This window comes from Eleutherodactylus coqui, chromosome 8 (genome assembly GCF_035609145.1).
Source record: "Eleutherodactylus coqui strain aEleCoq1 chromosome 8, aEleCoq1.hap1, whole genome shotgun sequence".
Classification (NCBI taxonomy): domain Eukaryota; kingdom Metazoa; phylum Chordata; class Amphibia; order Anura; family Eleutherodactylidae; genus Eleutherodactylus; species Eleutherodactylus coqui.
The window spans coordinates 147439551-147457949 of NC_089844.1; the positions used below are offsets into that span (position 1 = coordinate 147439551).

At 47.1% G+C, this 18399-nt stretch overlaps 1 protein-coding gene and 1 long non-coding RNA gene across 2 annotated transcripts in view; both read left to right on the plus strand.

Annotated features, from left to right (window-relative positions):
- Nucleotides 1-18399, plus strand: part of LOC136576979 (uncharacterized) — a 450480-nt gene that overhangs the window by 363701 nt on the left and 68380 nt on the right. The gene's annotated exons all lie outside the window — the stretch shown is intronic.
- Nucleotides 10360-17533, plus strand: LOC136577614 (uncharacterized). The gene is made up of 3 exons (XR_010786522.1): nucleotides 10360-10509; nucleotides 13212-13434; nucleotides 17465-17533. It is a non-coding gene; the product is annotated as an uncharacterized lncRNA (long non-coding RNA).

Below are 18399 nucleotides of genomic sequence, written 5' to 3' on the forward strand. Positions count from 1 at the left end.
AGGAGAGACCGTTTAAGTCAGTTGTTAAGTAAATATTGCTGTATTCTTCACCCTGTTCAATTCACTGCATACTGCTGTATCTTCTTGTGCCATTTCCAAGTTTAGTAAATCTGCGTACTCCCAGATTACTACCACAAGTTACTGGACTCGTCTCAGTTATTTCATCGGCATTCGATCCTGAGAGCCCGGTTGGAGTACTGACGTCACGCGTGACAAAACAGGCCTTCCTGTTAAGCATACCGTGGTACGTTCTCTGGGTCGCTGCACAACCCCTGAGCAGAGCACTTTTGGCGCCAATGTCGAGAGGGACCACAGAGCCACCTGTGACAACACTTCATCGCCTCCCTACTGTCAGTACACCACCCAGCCCGCTCACTCCGATCGGCTAACACACTCAGACTAAACACCCCTGTAATACGAACCTCTCATGCTCGCCTACAGGACTTCACCAGAGCACGCCCATCCTCTGAATGCTCTACCCCAAGGCATCTGGACAATTCCCGATGCACGAAATTTCAGACGTGCCTTAAAAACGCACCTCTTCAGGGAAGCATACCAAATCTCCTGACCTAGTCCCTCGCCCCTCCCTATGGTGCCCCACCCTGTTTGCCTTCTAATAAATGATCTGTACATGAAATTTCCTATTGCCTGTGTTCCCCAACCCCTGCACCTCCTGTACCACCCTCAACCCATTTGTGTCTAACCCAATGTACCTTATATTGTAATTGTTGTATTGTTTTGCATTTATCCATGCCTGAAAGCGCTGCGGAATAAGTTGGCGCTATACAAATAAAGATTATTATTATATTATATTCTGCAAACCTCATGGTCTCCCTCACTTTGGCACGCCAGGGTCGGCCGTTGCACAATCGTAATGCACTCGCAGTGAACATCGCAATTTAACAAGCATGATAGCGGTGTGAGTTCCTCAGAGCATTATCACGCTCGCCCATATGAATGCACCCTAAGGGTGCATTTCCACAAACGTATATTGGCTCAGTTTTTAGGCCGAACCAATATACGTCGTCCTACTCTGCAGGGGGGGGGGGGGGGGGGAATGGAAGAGCCAGGAGCAGGAACTGAGCTCCCGCCACCTCTCCGCCCCTCTGCACTATTTGCAATGAAAGGAGGCGGGGGGGGGGGGGGCTAAGTTCCACAGAGGGGCGGAGAGGAGGCAGAGAGGGGGCGGGAGCTCAGTTCCTGCTCCTGGCTCTTCCATCCTCCCCCCCCCACCACCACTGCACATGAGGACGACGTATATCGGCTCGGCGTGAAAACCGAGCCGATATACGTTCGTGGGAATGCAGCCCACGAAGGACGTATAAAGAGAAAAAACCTAAAGTAGGCATCCCTGAAAGAAAACACTACATTTTCTCCTACTGCTGCTTCACATGGTGTTTTTTTGCTGCTGATTCTGCACCAAATCCTCATGAGATTCACACCATTTTAGCATTCTATGAAATACTATGTAAGTCTGCGCTGCAGTTCATACGGGGCAGATTTTTCCGTGCGTGAGTTCTGAGATACACATTGCTGGGGAAACACCTGCGTCAGTCGGCCGCACACACGCTGTCCCCATTGACTGGAGCCAAATCTCCATGTGGGTCTGCATGAACATCTGTGGCAGAACGCTGCGGCTCAGCCTTGTATTTCTCCAACACGGACGCGACGCTTTCAGTATTGTGTGAACAAGGTCTATCGCAGTTTTCACGGTCACAAGACCACATAATGGTTGAGTATCAGCTAAAATGAAAATCTTAAAGGGGTTGTCCCGCGCCGAAATGTTTTTTTGTTTTTTTTCAACAGCCCCCCGTTCGGCGCGAGACAAACCCGATGCAGGGACTTAAGAAAAAAACCGCACAGCGCTTACCTGAATCCCCGCGCTCCGGTGACTTCTTACTTACCTGGTGAAGATGGCCGCCGGGATCTTCTCCCTCGGTGGACCGCAGGGCTTCTGTTCGGTCCATTGCCGATTCCAGCCTCCTGATTGGCTGGAATCGGCACGTGACGGGGCGGAGCTACACGGAGCCGCTCTCCGGCACGAGCGGCCCCATTCAGAAAAGAAGAAGACCGGACTGCGCAAGCGCGTCTAATCCGGCGATTAGACGCTGAAAATTAGACGGCACCATGGAGACGAGGACGCTAGCAACGGAGCAGGTAAGTGAATAACTTCTGTTAACTTCTGTATGGCTCATAATTAATGCACAATGTACATTACAAAGTTCATTAATATGGCCATACAAAAGTGTATAACCCCACTTGCTTTCGCGGGACAACCCCTTTAACCCTTTCATGCTCCACGACATACAGTTACGTCCTGAGCGTGCAGACTTTGTACGGAGCGGGATCAGAAGTCGATCTTGCTTCATACTCGCCGGCAGTCCTTCACAGCTGATACCTACCTGCAACAGCCGTAAGTATACATTTATAAAGTCATACATTATATGAAAGAGGCGCGCAGGCTGCACACAACTCCCATTACTTGGAAGTGATTCATATCGAAGTCATTGCCTCAGTTTTTGTCGGTTTCAGATTTCCCCGATTTGATTTCGGACAGTTTATTTTCTACTAATTTTTAGAAAAATTTAATTACTATACAAAAAAATCAACAAAACAAACAGAGAACGTCCCCCTACCGGCCCTTTTCTGTTCCAACGCCCCCAGTTGTGCCTTTTCGTTCCTCCGCCCCCCTTGAGAAGTAAAAACGCCCCCAAGGGGGCAATAACGCCCATGTTGAGAACCACTACTCTAGATGTAGAGAGCGCCCCTTTGTGACAGTCCTAGGCATAAATAAATGATGGGAAAAATCTCTGTATTGTAGTCCGCCCATTCCGTTTATTACTTTAGTTGCCCGCCCTTGTACCCGCTCCAGCTTTGATGTCCTTCTTGACTACCGATGCCCACAACTGTACATTCCATGTGTGGTCTGACCAGTGACTTGTAAAGAGGAAGAACAATGTTCTCTTCATGTGCCCCTAGACCTCTATTGATGCACCCTATGATCCTATTTGCCTTGGCAGCAGCTGCCTGACACTGGTTGCTTCATTTTACCTTAGAGATCACTAAAATCCACAAGTCCTTTTCCACATCAGTGTTATCCAGTGGTTTCCCATGTAGTGTGTAATTGTGACACATATTTTCCTTTCCATGTGCAAAACCTTACATTTATGTTAAACCTCATTTCCCACTTTTCTGCCCCCAACTTATCCAGATCCTCTTGTCACCACATTCTGTCTTCTCTTGTGTTCATTTCTTTACATAGTTTTGTCATCTGCAAATATGGGTATTTTACTGCACAATCCTTCTACCAGGTCATTAATAAATATACTAAAAAGAAGAGGGCCAAATACTGCCCCCTGTGGTACCCCACTAGTAACAATGACCCCTCTAATTCTGCCCCCTGTGGTACCTCACTAGTAACCCTCCCAATACTCCTATGAGGTGACAGGACACAGCAGGAGAGATCGTGAAGTGACAGGACACAGCAGGAGGGACAGTGAAGTGGTAGAACCCATTAGCAGGAGGGATACTGAAGTGACAAGACACAGCAGAAAGGACAGTGAGGTGACAAGACACAGCAGGAAGGACAATGAGGTGATAGGACATAGCAGGAGGGGGAGTGAGGTAACAAGACACAGCAGGAGGGACAGTGAGGTGACAGGACACAGCAGGAGAGATCGTGAAGTGAAAGGACACAGCAGGAGGGACAGTGAGGTGATAGGACCCATTAGCAGGAGGGATATTGAAGTGACAAGACACAGCAGGAAGGACAGTGAGGTGATAGGACACAGCAGGAAGGACAGTGAGGTGATAGGACATAGCAGGAGGGAGAGTGAGGTAACAAGATACAGCAGTAGGGACAGTGAGGTGGCAGGACACAGCAGTAGGGACAGTGAGGTGGCAGGACACAGCAGGAGAGACAGTGAGGTGACAGGACTCAGCAGGAGGGACAGTGAAGTGATAGGACACAGCAGGAGAGACAGTGGGGTGGCAGGACACAGCAGTAGGGACAGTGAGGTGACAGGACACAGCAGGAGGGACAGTGAGGTGGTAGGACACATCAGGAGGGACAGTGAAGTGATAGGACACAGCAGGAGGGACAGTGAGGTGGTAGGACACATTAGCAGGAGGAATAGTGAATTGACAAGACACAGCAGGAAGGACAGTGAGGTGATAAGACACAGCAGGAGGGACAGAGAGTTGACAGGAAACAGCAGGAGGGACAGTGATGTGACAGGGTACAGCAGGAGAGACAGTGGGGTGGCAGGACACAGCAGGAGGGACAGTGAAGTGATAGGACACAGCAGGGGGGACAGTGAGGTGGTAGGACACATTAGCAGGAGGAATAGTGAATTGACAAGACACAGCAGGAAGGACAGTGAGGTGATAAGACACAGCAGGAGGGACAGAGAGTTGACAGGAAACAGTAGGAGGGACAGTGAGGTAACAGGACAAAGTAGGGAGAAAGTGAGGTGACAGGATACAGCAGGAAGGACAGTGAGGTGGCAGGACACAGCAGAAGGGACAGTGAGGTGACAGGACATAGCAGGAAGGACAGTGAGGTGACAGGACACAGCAGTAGGGACAGTGAGGTGGCAGGACACAGCAGGAAGGACAGTGAGGTGGCAGGACACAGCAGGGGGGACAGTGAGGTGACAGGACACAGCAGGAAGACAGTGAGGTGACAGGACTCAGCAGGAGGGACAGTGAGGTCACAGAACACAGAAGGGGGACACTGAAGTGACAGGAAACACTACCAGGAGAGACAGTGAGGTGACAGGACATATTAGCAAGAAGGGCAGTGAGGTGACAGGACACAGAAGGAGGGACAGTGAGGTGACAGGACACAGCAGGAGAGATAGTAAGGTGACAGGACACAATAAAAGGGACAGTGAGGGGCAGGACACAGCACAAGGGACAGTAAGGTGACAGGACACAGCAGGAAGGACAGTGAGGTAACAGGACACAGCAGGGGGACAGTGGGGTGACAGGACACAGCAGGGGGACAGTGGGGTGACAGGACAAAGTAGGGAGAAAGTGAGGTGACAGGACACAGCAGGAAGGACAGTGAAGTGGCAGGACACAGCAGAAGGGAGAGTGAGGTGGCAGGACACAGCAGGTGGGATAGTGAGGTGACAGGACACAGCAGGGGGGACAGTGAGGTTACAGGACACATTAGCAGGTGGGATAGTGAGGTGACAGGACACAGGAGGAGGAACAGTGAGGTGACAGGACACAGCAGGAGGGACAGAAAGGTTACAGGGCACAGAAGTAGAGACAGTGAGGTGACAGGACACAGCAGTAGGGACAGTGAGGTGACAGGACAGCAGTAGGGACAGTGAGGTGACAGGACACAGCAGGAAGGACAGTGAGGTGGCAGGACACAGCAGGGGGGACAGTGAGGTGACAGGACACAGCAGTAGGGACAGTGAGGTGACAGGACACAGCAGGAAGGACAGTGAGGTGAAGGGACACAGCAGTAGGGACAGTTAAGTGACAGGACAGATTAGCAGGGGTGACAATGAGGTGGCAGGACACAGCAGGAGAGAGAGTGAGGTGACAGGACTCAGCAGGAGGGACAGTGAGGTCACAGAACACAGAAGGGGGACACTGAAGTGACAGGAAACACTACCAGGAGGGACAGTGAGGTGACGGGACATATTAGCAAGAAGGGCAGTGAGGTGACAGGACACAGAAGGAGGGACAGTGAGGTGACAGGACACAGCAGGAGAGATAGTAAGGTGACAGGACACAATAAAAGGGACAGTGAGGGGCAGGACACAGCACAAGGGACAGTAAGGTGACAGGACACAGCAGGAAGGACAGTGAGGGGCAGGACACAGCAGGGGGACAGTGGGGTGACAGGACACAGCAGGAGGGACAGTAAGGTGACAGGACACAGCAGGGGGACCGTGGGGTGACAGGACACAGCAGGAGGGACAGTAACGTAACAGGACACAGCAGGAGGGACAGTCAGGTGACAGGACACAGCAGAAAGGACAGTCAGGTGACAGGACACAGCAGGAGGGACAGTAAGGTGACAGGACACAACACAAGGGACAGTGAGCGGCAGAACACAGCACTAGGGACAGTGAGGTGCAGGACACAGCAGGAGGGACAGTGAGGTGATAGGGCACAGCAGGAGGGACAGTGTGGTGACAGGACACAGCAGGAGGGATAGTGTGGTGACAGGACACAGCAGGGGGGACAGTGAGGTGACAGGACACAGCTGGGGGGCAGTGAGGTGACAGGACACCGCAGGAGAGACAGTCTGCTGCACTCAGGGAGCCTCCTGCCCTCCTGTCATCTCCTCACTTTGGACTGGGCCAGCCTGACCGCTCCGACGGCCCCTTAGAGCTTCCAGAAGGTTCCAGTCTCACTGGTAATGCCTGGTCTGGTAGGAGGACATTGCTCATCCATTTTGTTGTAATTTTCTTCCATTGATAACTCGGCTTGGTAACAGCAAATATGGCCGCTGCCTTCTGTTGGACAGAGACTATTCAGGACGTAGAGTTTCTTCTCTTGTGACTGAAGTGGCAGGTTCCTGTGACTACAAATGAGATGCTACAGTTGTCAGTACTGTGCCAAGTGGTCCCAGAAGCAAGAATAAACTCCATAGTGTCCCCAGTGGAAATAATACCCGCATAGTGGCCTCAATAGTAATAATACCCCCATAGTGAGCCCAGTAGTAAAAGCACCCCCGTAGTGTCCCCAGTAGTAGTAATACCCCCATAGTGGCCCAAGTAGTAATAATGCCCCCATAGTGACCCTAGTAGTAATAATACCCCCATAGTGACCCCAGTAGTAAAACCACCCCCGTAGTGTCCCCAGTAGTAGTAATACCCCCATAGTGGCCCCAGTAGTAATAATGCCCCCATAGTGACCCTAATAGTAATAATACTCCCATAGTGACCCCAGTAGTAATAATGCCTCCATATCACCCCTCTCTGACATTCTCTCTGGATTTGGCCTGTGTTTTTCAGCATCAAGCAGCTCGCAATCAGGAATATTGGAGATTCAGAACCCCTTACCCAGCAAACTGTGAGTACGAGCCGGGGGTCTTATTGCTGATGGTAATGGGGGTCTGCTAATTATAATTATAGATTCTCGCCGTCCTGCCCCTTCTTATGTCTTTTACAGGATCGGCAGAACAACTAGCCGCGGTACACCATATTACGGTTGCATTCTCCCTACAAGCCGTACTCTGAGGACTTTACTTTTATATGGTAACGTCTATTTAGCACAGCTGGGGATTTCTTACAGATGCAGTCAGATCTGACGATTTAAAATTTAAAAAAAGCATACCTCACCTAGAAGCGCTGTCCAGGGCTCCGCTGCAGCTTCTTCCGGGTCCCTGATACTTGTTTTCTTCATCTCTTCTGGCCAGGATTGAAAATCCCTGCCTCCCGGAAGCGCTGGCTGTGATTGGCTGATGTGTAGCTAATCACAGCCAGCGCTCGATGAATGGCTGTGATTGTTTCATCGAGTGCTTGCTGTGCTTGGCTAAGCGTCAGCCAATCACAGCCAGCACTTCGAGGACTTTTTCAATCCCTGGCCAGAAGAGATGAAGGAGAATAGTGCCAAGGACCCGGGGAGAAGATGCAGCTGGGCTGACAGCACCAGAGAGGTGATGTACACTACCGTTCAAAAGTTTGGGGTCACCCAAACAATTTTGTGTTTTCCATGAAAAGTCACACTTATTCACCACCATGCGTTGTGAAATGAATAGAAAATAGAGTCAAGACATTGACAAGGTTAGAAATAATGATTTGTGTTTGAAATAACATTGTTTTTACATCAAACTTTGCTTTCGTCAAAGAATCCTCCTTTTGCAGCAATTACAGCATTGCACACCTTTGACATTCTAGCTGTTAATTTGTTGAGGTAAGCTTGAGAAATTGCACCCCACGCTTCTAGAAGCATCTCCCACAAGTTGGATTGGTTGGATGGGCACTTCTGGCGTACCATACGGTCAAGCTGCTCCCACAACAGCTCAATGGGGTTCAGATCTGGTGACTGCGCTGGCCACTCCATTACCGATAGAATACCAGCTGCCTGCTTCTGCTGTAAAGAGTTCTTGCACAATTTGGAGGTGTGTTTAGGGTCATTGTCCTGTTGTAGGATGAAATTGGTTCCAATCAAGCGCTGTCCACTGGGTATGGCATGGCGTTGCAAAATGGAGTGATAGCCTTCCTTATTCAGAATCCCTTTTACCCTGTACAAATCTCCCACCTTACCAGCACCAAAGCAACCCCAGACCATCACATTACCTCCACCATGCTTAACAGATGGCGTCAGGCATTCTTCCAGCATCTTTTCATTTGTTCTGCGGCTCACAAACGTTCTTCTTTGTGATCCAAACACCTCAAACTTGGATTCATCCGTCCACAACACTTTTTTCCAGTCTTCCTCTGTCCAATGTCTGTGTTCTTTTGCCCATCTTAATCTTTTTCTTTTATTGGCCAGTCTCAGATATGGCTTTTTCTTTGCCACTCTGCCCTGAAGCCCAAAATCCCGCAGCCGCCTCTTCACTGTAGATGTTGACACTGGTGTTTTGCGGGTACTATTTAATGAAGATGCCAGTTGGGTACCTGTGAGGCGTCTGTTTCTCAAACTAGAGACTCTAATGTGCTTATCTTCTTGCTTAGTTGTGCAACGCGGCCTCCCACTTCTTTTTCTACTCTGGTTAGAGCCTGTTTGTGCTGTCCTCTGAAGGGAGTAGTACACACCGTTGTAGGAAATCTTCAATTTCTTAGCAATTTCTCGCATGGAATAGCCTTCATTTCTAAGAACAAGAATAGACTGTCGAGTTTCAGATGAAAGTTCTCTTTTTCTGGCCATTTTGAGCGTTTAATTGACCCCACAAATGTGATGCTCCAGAAACTCAATCTGCTCACAGGAAGGTCAGTTTTGTAGCTTCTGTAACGAGCTAGACTGTTTTCAGAAGTGTGAACATGATTGCACAAGGGTTTTCTAATCATCAATTAGCCTTCTGAGCCAATGAGCAAACACATTGTACCATTAGAACACTGGAGTGATAGTTGCTGGAAATGGGCCTCTATACACCTTTGTAGATATTGCACAAAAAAACAGGCATTTGCAGCTAGAATAGTCATTTACCACATTAGCAATGTATAGAGTGCATTTGTTTAAAGTTAGGACTAGTTTAAAGTTATCTTCATTGAAAAGTACAGTGCTTTTCCTTCAAAAATAAGGACATTTCAATGTGACCCCAAACTTTTGAACGGTAGTGTATGTTTTTTGGTTTTTTTTTTGCAGCCAGGGCTTAGATTAGGGCTTTGACAGTAGGAGTTCCTAATGTCAAAGTTGCATTGCACCGTCGAAAATCTCGTTTTCCTGCGATGCAACAGAGAGAAAGGCTCCATAAGGAAACATGGGGTACAAAACCTTGCATGTCGCGGGCATATCGCCGGACCCGCAAGGTTTTTGTGTTGGGTTGTTGCATTCTACAAAACATCGCATGTGTGAATTAACCCATAGGAAAACATGGGCTTCACATACATGTGATTTGTAGCATCATAGCAACGCTACAAAATCATGCGACTTTGTCACCTATGTGAACCCAGCCTAAAGGTGTGTGAGTTGATCCCCAGCCCTGTTAGTGAATACGCAGATAAGAGGTGCAGTGGGGTGCATGGGGGTTGAAGTGAGAAGGAGCGCAGGTTTCCTTCCAAAGGAGAGTATAGCAGTGTAGATGGAAAAGAGTTTAGGTTAGGTTGTATGGTAGGCCTCCCTAAATAATGTGTTTTTAAAGCTGTGGGCGTTGGGAATTAACCTGATTATCTAGTGCAGCTCAGGAAAAATCTTGGAAGCGGAAGTGGGAGGTCCAGACTAGAGAGGAATTTAGTCTAAGGTCATTAGCAGAGCGGAGAGCATGGGTAGGGTGGTAGACAGAGAAGAGGGAGGAGATATAGGTCTGTGGAGAGCCTTATGGATGAGGGAAATGGAAATGCACGGAGTATAATGTAAAAAAGTATTAATACGATGTATCAATGTTAGACTCTACTCAGACTTACATTAGGAGCCTCTGTCCAGGGTTTCCATTAGAACAGTATACTAGTACACTGGTATTTTTTCTGGTAAAATGACAAACACCGTGATGAAAACCTCACGGAACCCATTCTTGTCAATGGGATCTGTCTGGCTCCGTTGATGTCCCTCATATGACGGATCTGTCACACCGTTATTAAAGTTTCTTTGTTCCTATGATGCAAATGTGAACAGATTCTTAGGTGTAAGATATAAAGAGATATTGGTAAGTGGAGCTGTGCTTTATCTTGTCTCGATGTCCTCCATAATTGTAGGTTTACCACCTGGGCGAGGGTCAGGATTCCACGTCCTGGCTAATCAATAACAAAGGAGACCTGGGCAAGATGTTCCTCTCTCACTTGGAGAATGTGGTTGGCTTCCTCCACACCGAGTTCCCCGAGAAGAAACTGCTGATGTGGGATGACATGCTGAGAAAGCTGAGCAGAGAGAGCATACAAGGTGAGTGGCCGCCTGTCTACTGTTTACATTTAGCAAAAACGGTAGCCAATCAGAAGGTGGGGTGGGGCTATAACACAGTGTAGCCAATCAGATCCTGGCAGTGATTAGAGCAGCAGCAGATGAGTATGCTGAGCATATGGGGCAATGACCTGTCCACTTTCTTTGGTATGTTAGTAAGACAGTAGCAGTGACGGAGGGGGACATACAAAAGGTTACAAGAAGCTACAGCAGCACAGAGTATCTTAGATCAGGAAGTGATCTGTGGTTGTGTTAGTGAGGACAGGACGGAATGTGATGTGTCAACAAAGTGGAGACAAGTAGAAGGCCACAGACATGATTTAAAGTGACCCTCCGGTCCTGAAGAAACATAGATGGCCGCACCGCTGGTCTGACTACCTGAGGCACACTGTGCATTAATATGCATGGATAGTCAGCGCTTGCCATGCCGAATCCTCAAGTGAATTCCAGTCATCTAAGCCTCACTTTACGGTGTATGTGCTGGAAGATGAGACATGAGAGGCGCACGTCACTTGCATGGGATTCAGCCTGGTTTGTACTGACGTCAGAAGGAAAGTGGGTGGCAGCGAGAGGCTGAAGAGGAGGGATTTAACAAGTGACATCTTTACTTGGAGCTGTAATGGCGCCGCCTCTTGAGGCAGGGCATTTGACTAACAGGCGCTCTGCAATAAAAGCAGGATTTTGACTTTTTTGCCGATTTGCTCTATTCTGCTTAAAACATCAATGTTATCCTGCTACTATGCTGTTTTACACTGTGGGGCCAGGTAATATACCTATATTCTGCTGACAGGTTCCCTTAAAGGTAGTGGTAGGAGCAAGGTATAGTGATGCCAGATCTATGAGCAGGCCATCCATAAGATTTCTCCGTTGGGGGTCAGTCAGGAGACCTTGTACATGTATTAGATTGTTGGCAGTGGTGATTTAAGGGCTTTTTAACGCAAGAGTTTTTTTCCGTGCGAGTATGGTCCGATTTTTAATTTTACGGAAATAGAACGCACTGATTTCATAATCAGACAGTTTGAGTAAAAAAAATGCAGCATGTCCTATCTTGGTCTGATTCTTGGGCAAGAATTGTCCATTCAAATCAAGGAGTGCATTAAAAAAAACGGACATATGAGTGCGTTCTGTTTTTTTTTTTCATGCACCCATTGATTTTAATAGAACTTTTCAATTAGATCAATTGAGCCACCTTCCATTTTTTAATGCACAGAAAACACAGATGACACTTGGATGACACTCTTGAGATGCAGTATACAAGAGAGCAGCACCAGGCGATGTTATATTGTAAAAATCCCATGATAAATCCAGCACAATCCATGTGTCTTCAGTAGAAAGAATCTTTATTCCCAAAACGACCAGATTACAGCAACGTTTCAACTCGCAAAGGTAGAGTCTTTCTCAAGCTGTCAGTACATACACATATACCCTTCATATAAATAGAAAGCCTCAATCAATCAAAGCATACATTAATTAAAAGTACTTAGCAGTGTATCTAACTCACCTGACCGGGGATGAGAGCGCACCTGTCACACTGTAACCACCACCTCAGATCACTCAAAGGGTGTTGCAGACGCCATCTTTGCCAGCTAATGCATACACAGGTGTTGTTTGTAGTCTCTGATTGGTTGAGGCTTTCTATTTATATGAAGGGTATATGTGTATGTACTGACAGCTTGAGAAAGACTCTACCTTTGCGAGTCGAAACGTTGCTGTAATCTGGTCGTTTTGGGAATAAAGATTCTTTCTACTGAAGACACATGGATTGTGCTGGATTTATCATGTGATTTTTACAATATAACATCGCCTGGTGCTGCTCTCTTGTATACTGCATCTCTGGATTTATTGAGGACGTTGGTCCAGTCCTTTGGAGAAGCCTGCGCCTATGTGCTTTCTGCATTGAGTAAAAAAGAAAAAAAACCCTCCTGAGTAGGATCTGTCGGTGAGTGCTGCTGCCTATACATTGCTTGTTTTCCTGTATATGATGGACTGTAGTCAGCGTGCACCTGACCAGGGTGTGAACCCACCTACTGATCTGGGTGACGATGTCCCAGAATTCCCACAACCGTTTGCATACACCGACGCTGATGCCACCAGGATACTGGCGGACATAGCAAATGACGGTACCTTCCTGAGTTCTCCATCTGTTTGCAATCTACAGTCTAAATATGAATTTGAAAAGAAAAAATTAATTTCGTATGGTCTGCATATGGTGACATTGAAGGAGTACTTCAACATGAAACGTATTCCAAGGGGGTTACGAACGAATGTCCGCCCGACTCTTATGATGGACAATATGGAATTTCGTTTAAAATATGAAGCAATAGCCAATAAATTCTCCTTCGATGTCATCTTGCTTAATATTGAATATTTGCAGGCTGAGACTAGGAAGCACCAAGCAACTTTATCTGTGATAGAGACACAGCTAACTTCTCAATTATCTGGCTCTGATCTTTCTGACCTAATGAAGAAAATTGATGAATTATGTAGGCAATACAAGAAGGACATTGAATCCACTAAAATACGCAAGTGGCAATGCGATATAGATGACTATAGGTCCGGCAGGGTCTATAGTTGGCAGGGGGAGCGCAGAAATGGTGCTCAACAATTTAGATCTCGTCCCAATAGACGACAGAAGAGGAATGTGAATAGGAACTGTTCACCGTACTTTGGTTTTACATCGGCAGGATCCGATTCGACGGATGATCCTGGAGGACACAATAATGAGGAGGGATCTCAGTATTCTTTTTTAGATCAACGACCACCGATACGTTCCAAGGGAGGTCCTCCGTCGACAAAAGAACACGCCGCGGAGGCTGACGTCACAACCGCTCGAGGAAAAAACCCGATGACCACGCGGTCCAGGAACAGACGGAACTAACTACGGAAACCGCCACTTCGTCTCTGGTGGTAAATATCTCACAACGTATGTTATCCGATGTGGAAGTGCAAGTTCTATCTAAAGGGCTTTCATTTTGTCCCTCAGTTCCAGCTGACTGGTTTCAGCTGGAACCTGACTGTGATAAGTTTTTGAGGAAGCTCAAGCTACGCACATATTTTGCGGACAAGTCGAATGTTCAATCTAATGATGTACCATCTGACTCTAGCTTTGGTTTTACCTCAAAGAAACTTGGTTTACGGGGGAAAAGTACGTTCCAGCCCCCGACCACAGAAACAGCAGTAGAGACATATATGAAGTTGGTGAAGAGAGATCTTAAACAACTAAGAAAAAAAAAAAAGTGTATGTCAATATGTTCCCTCTAATTTGAACTAAGCTGAGAGACAGGCATTGCGTGATCTTCGGTCGGACGTGTCCATCACGATCAAACCTGCCAACAAGGGCAGTGCGGTGGTCGTGATGGACACGTCCCAATATAGAGCAGAAATACTCAATCAATTAAGAGATGTGGCAGTCTATGAATTGCTCAGCCTGGACCCCACGACACGATTCCAAGTACAACTTAAGAACATGGTGGATGAAGCCCTCTTGCTGGGGATTGTCGATAAGGCTCTGGCGGACTTTCTTTGTATCAAGCATCCAAGGGTACCCTGTATATACACCTTACCCAAAATTCACAAGAGGCTTGAGAGTCCGCCAGGCAGACCGATAATCTCCGGCAGAGGGTCCTTATTCAATAATCCCTCAAAATTCCTCGATCAGGTTCTATGGGAGTTTGCGGTAGGGGCTAATTCATATTTGAGAGATACGAGTGACTTTCTTGTAAAAATACAGGAAATACAGATTAATGCACAAACTGTTCTGGTGACGATGGATGTAACATCACTTTACACTATCATTACCCATTCCAGGGGTGTTGAGGCGGTGCGTGGGTGCCTCGTTGGATCCCAATTACCAAATTCTTCTGTTCAATTTACCCTGGCGCTGCTGGAGTTCATTTTACACAACAACTACTTTCTATTTGAAGAGTCTTATTACCGGCAGTGCCAGGGTACCGCGATGGGGTCCAACATGGCGCCCACGTACGCAAACATCTTCATGGACTGGATTGAAAGGAACCATATATACACTACTGTTCAAAAGTTTGGGGTCACCCAAACAATTTTGTGTTTTCCATGAAAAGTCACACTTATTCACCACCATGCGTTGTGAAATGAATAGAAAATAGAGTCAAGACATTGACAAGGTTAGAAATAATGATTTGTATTTGAAATAACATTGTTTTTACATCAAACTTTGCTTTCGTCAAAGAATCCTCCTTTTGCAGCAATTACAGCATTGCACACCTTTGACATTCTAGCTGTTAATTTGTTGAGGTAAGCTTGTGAAATTGCACCCCACGCTTCTAGAAGCATCTCCCACAAGTTGGATTGGTTGGATGGGCACTTCTGGCGTACCATACGGTCAAGCTGCTCCCACAACAGCTCAATGGGGTTCAGATCTGGTGACTGCGCTGGCCACTCCATTACCGATAGAATACCAGCTGCCTGCTTCTGCTGTAATTAGTTCTTGCACAATTTGGAGGTGTGTTTAGGGTCATTGTCCTGTTGTAGGATGAAATTGGTTCCAATCAAGCGCTGTCCACTGGGTATGGCATGGCGTTGCAAAATGGAGTGATAGCCTTCCTTATTCAGAATCCCTTTTACCCTGTACAAATCGCCCACCTTACCAGCACCAAAGCGACCCCAGACCATCACATTACCTCCACCATGCTTAACAGATGGCGTCAGGCATTCTTCCAGCATCTTTTCATTTGTTCTGCGTCTCACAAACGTTCTTCTTTGTGATCCAAACACCTCAAACTTGGATTCATCCGTCCACAACACTTTTTTCCAGTCTTCCTCTGTCCAATGTCTGTGTTCTTTTGCCCATCTTAATCTTTTTCTTTTATTGGCCAGTCTCAGATATGGCTTTTTCTTTGCCACTCTGCCCTGAAGCCCAAAATCCCGCAGCCGCCTCTTCACTGTAGATGTTGACACTGGTGTTTTGCGGGTACTATTTAATGAAGATGCCAGTTGGGTACCTGTGAGGCGTCTGTTTCTCAAACTAGAGACTCTAATGTGCTTATCTTCTTGCTTAGTTGTGCAACGCGGCCTCCCACTTCTTTTTCTACTCTGGTTAGAGCCTGTTTGTGCTGTCCTCTGAAGGGAGTAGTACACACCGTTGTAGGAAATCTTCAATTTCTTAGCAATTTCTCGCATGGAATAGCCTTCATTTCTAAGAACAAGAATAGACTGTCGAGTTTCAGATGAAAGTTCTCTTTTTCTGGCCATTTTGAGCGTTTAATTGACCCCACAAATGTGATGCTCCAGAAACTCAATCTGCTCACAGGAAGGTCAGTTTTGTAGCTTCTGTAATGAGCTAGACTGTTTTCAGATGTGTGAACATGATTGCACAAGGGTTTTCTAATCATCAATTAGCCTTCTGAGCCAATGAGCAAACACATTGTACCATTAGAACACTGGAGTGATAGTTGCTGGAAATGGGCCTCTATACACCTTTGTAGATATTGCACAAAAAACCAGGCATTTGCAGCTAGAATAGTCATTTACCACATTAGCAATGTATAGAGTGCATTTGTTTAAAGTTAGGACTAGTTTAAAGTTATCTTCATTGAAAAGTACAGTGCTTTTCCTTCAAAAATAAGGACATTTCAATGTGACCCCAAACTTTTGAACGGTAGTGTACACGCATTCGATGTGGCCCAAAGTGCCATTCTGGGGCCGCTACATCGATGATGTGTTTTTCCTGTGGGAGGGCACCATCGATGAATTAACCCTCTTCCATGCATCGCTGAATGAAATTCTACCTGAATTGAATTTCACGATGACCTACTCACAGGATAGAATACATTTCCTTGATGTCCTGGTAATCAAAAATGGATTGACGTTGGAAACTGATCTGTTTTGCAAGGAGACGGACCACAACAACTTGCTCCTATTTGGGAGTTGTCATCCCAGTAAGACTGTAACATCACTACCTTGGAGCCAGTTGTTGCGGGTCTGTCGAATTGTAAGAGAGACAGATGTGGATGAAAGGCTGAGGCAGATGTGCCAGAAGTTCAAAGAAAGGGGTTATCCGCACAGATTAGTTGAGGGTGCCTCTGAGAAGGCGAGGGCCCGTAATCGTATTGAGCTTTTGACCCCTCGAGAAAAGCTAGGGACTACAGGACGGATGCTATTTGTTTCTACCTATAATGGTATGAGCGGACAGATTTCCAATGTTCTGCGACGATACTGGTCCATTCTGTCAAAAAGCTGTCCACAAATGACGGAATTCCATAGTCCCCTGATGATGGCGTACAGGAGGGGTCCCAATATAAGAGACCAGTTGGTACAATCATATCGGAAAACAGCTAAGATTGGAGGTCAACAGGTCTTAACGCAACCCAGGCGTGGGAATTTCCCATGCCTGGGTTGTTCCTGCTGTAGCAATTTGCTGAGGGGCGAATTCTTTTATCATCCACAGACTGGAAAAAAGTTCCAAATCAAAGGACATTTTACATGTCACTCGTCTTTTGTCGTCTATATTATTACATGCCCCTGCGGGCTATATTATGTGGGAGAAACAACCACTGAGATTAAAACGAGGATTACGAACCATAAGAGCACGGTTCGCACCAAAAAGGTTGTTCTCCCCATACCACGCCACTTTGTGGAACAGAATCATTCAACGAGCCAGTTGCGCTTCAGAGTCATCGACCAGGTCCCTTTAGACATCAGGGGAGGGGACAGGGAGATGGCTCTGAAGCGTAAAGAACTTGAATGGATCTTTAGGCTGGAGACTTTGTCTCCACTAGGTCTTAATCTTGAATTCAACACTGCTATGCATTTATAGGTGGATGGGTGACGTCAGCACCCTGAATTACCATTTGCATTTTTTGATATGCGGCATTTTATGCAGTTTGTACTTATTAACTGACTTGTAATATATGTCTCTTTTTCTCCTTTTTTTCTCTTCTTTTTCTCTTTCTGTTTTTAGATTGTAAACCGGTTGGAGAGCACGCACCTACACCTGGACTTTCGCCTCATATATGATTTTTGATGTCCATTTGCGATTTTGTGCATAATTGATTGAAATGATATAAGCAACATGTGTTTGAAGAAATGATCCTCTTTCTCAGCTATGCCTTAATTCCTTCCGCATTAATAAAAACACTGTATCAACATTAGGTCGTAGTCCTGTTGTCCTTAGATAATGGGGGTGATACTTATCACTAGTGGGGTACCCTAGTATTAAAAGGTGTTTAGCTACTTGCATGCACACTTTACGCTATACGTTAGGATATGATTTGAATGTTACTATTGTATGGAGCGGGATTAACCCTCAATCCTTCTCCATACAATCCATGGGTACTGGTGCATTATGTCTCCACTGGATGTATGGGTGGAGATATGGGTTGGCCGGTGTCACGGAGAGAGAACTTCTAGGCCACGCCTCCCTCACCTCCTGCATCCTCTTGAAATAGCCCTGGCAGCTCGCTTGTGTACCCCCACCCCGATGCAGTGCTTATACCCACATGGCCGTGGCAGCTGACACGTGTTCCCGCCGGAGTCCCATCTGTGCTCCGCTGCCGCTGTGCTCATACCTCTCCTCCGCTCCTGTTCCTCCTGCAGCCGCTGCTGCCGGGGTCGCTGTTACTCTCCTCACGGCTGTCACAGTCAATGCCGGCGCTCGCAAACCAAGCTGTGTCTGTCCATGCACCCATGGCACCACTCTCCTCCCCGCTGTCACCCTGCATGCTGCCATGTCAAACATCGCTCTCTCTGGCCATGTCCCCCTGGTAGCGCTGTCGGTGTCCTCGCTCTCAACCTGCATCGTGCCGCTCACCCCACCTTCTCCCCGCCGGCTCACTGAGCCAAAAGGATCCATCGCAGCTGAGGGGGGCGTGGCCTGGGAGTTCCCTGTAACTGACA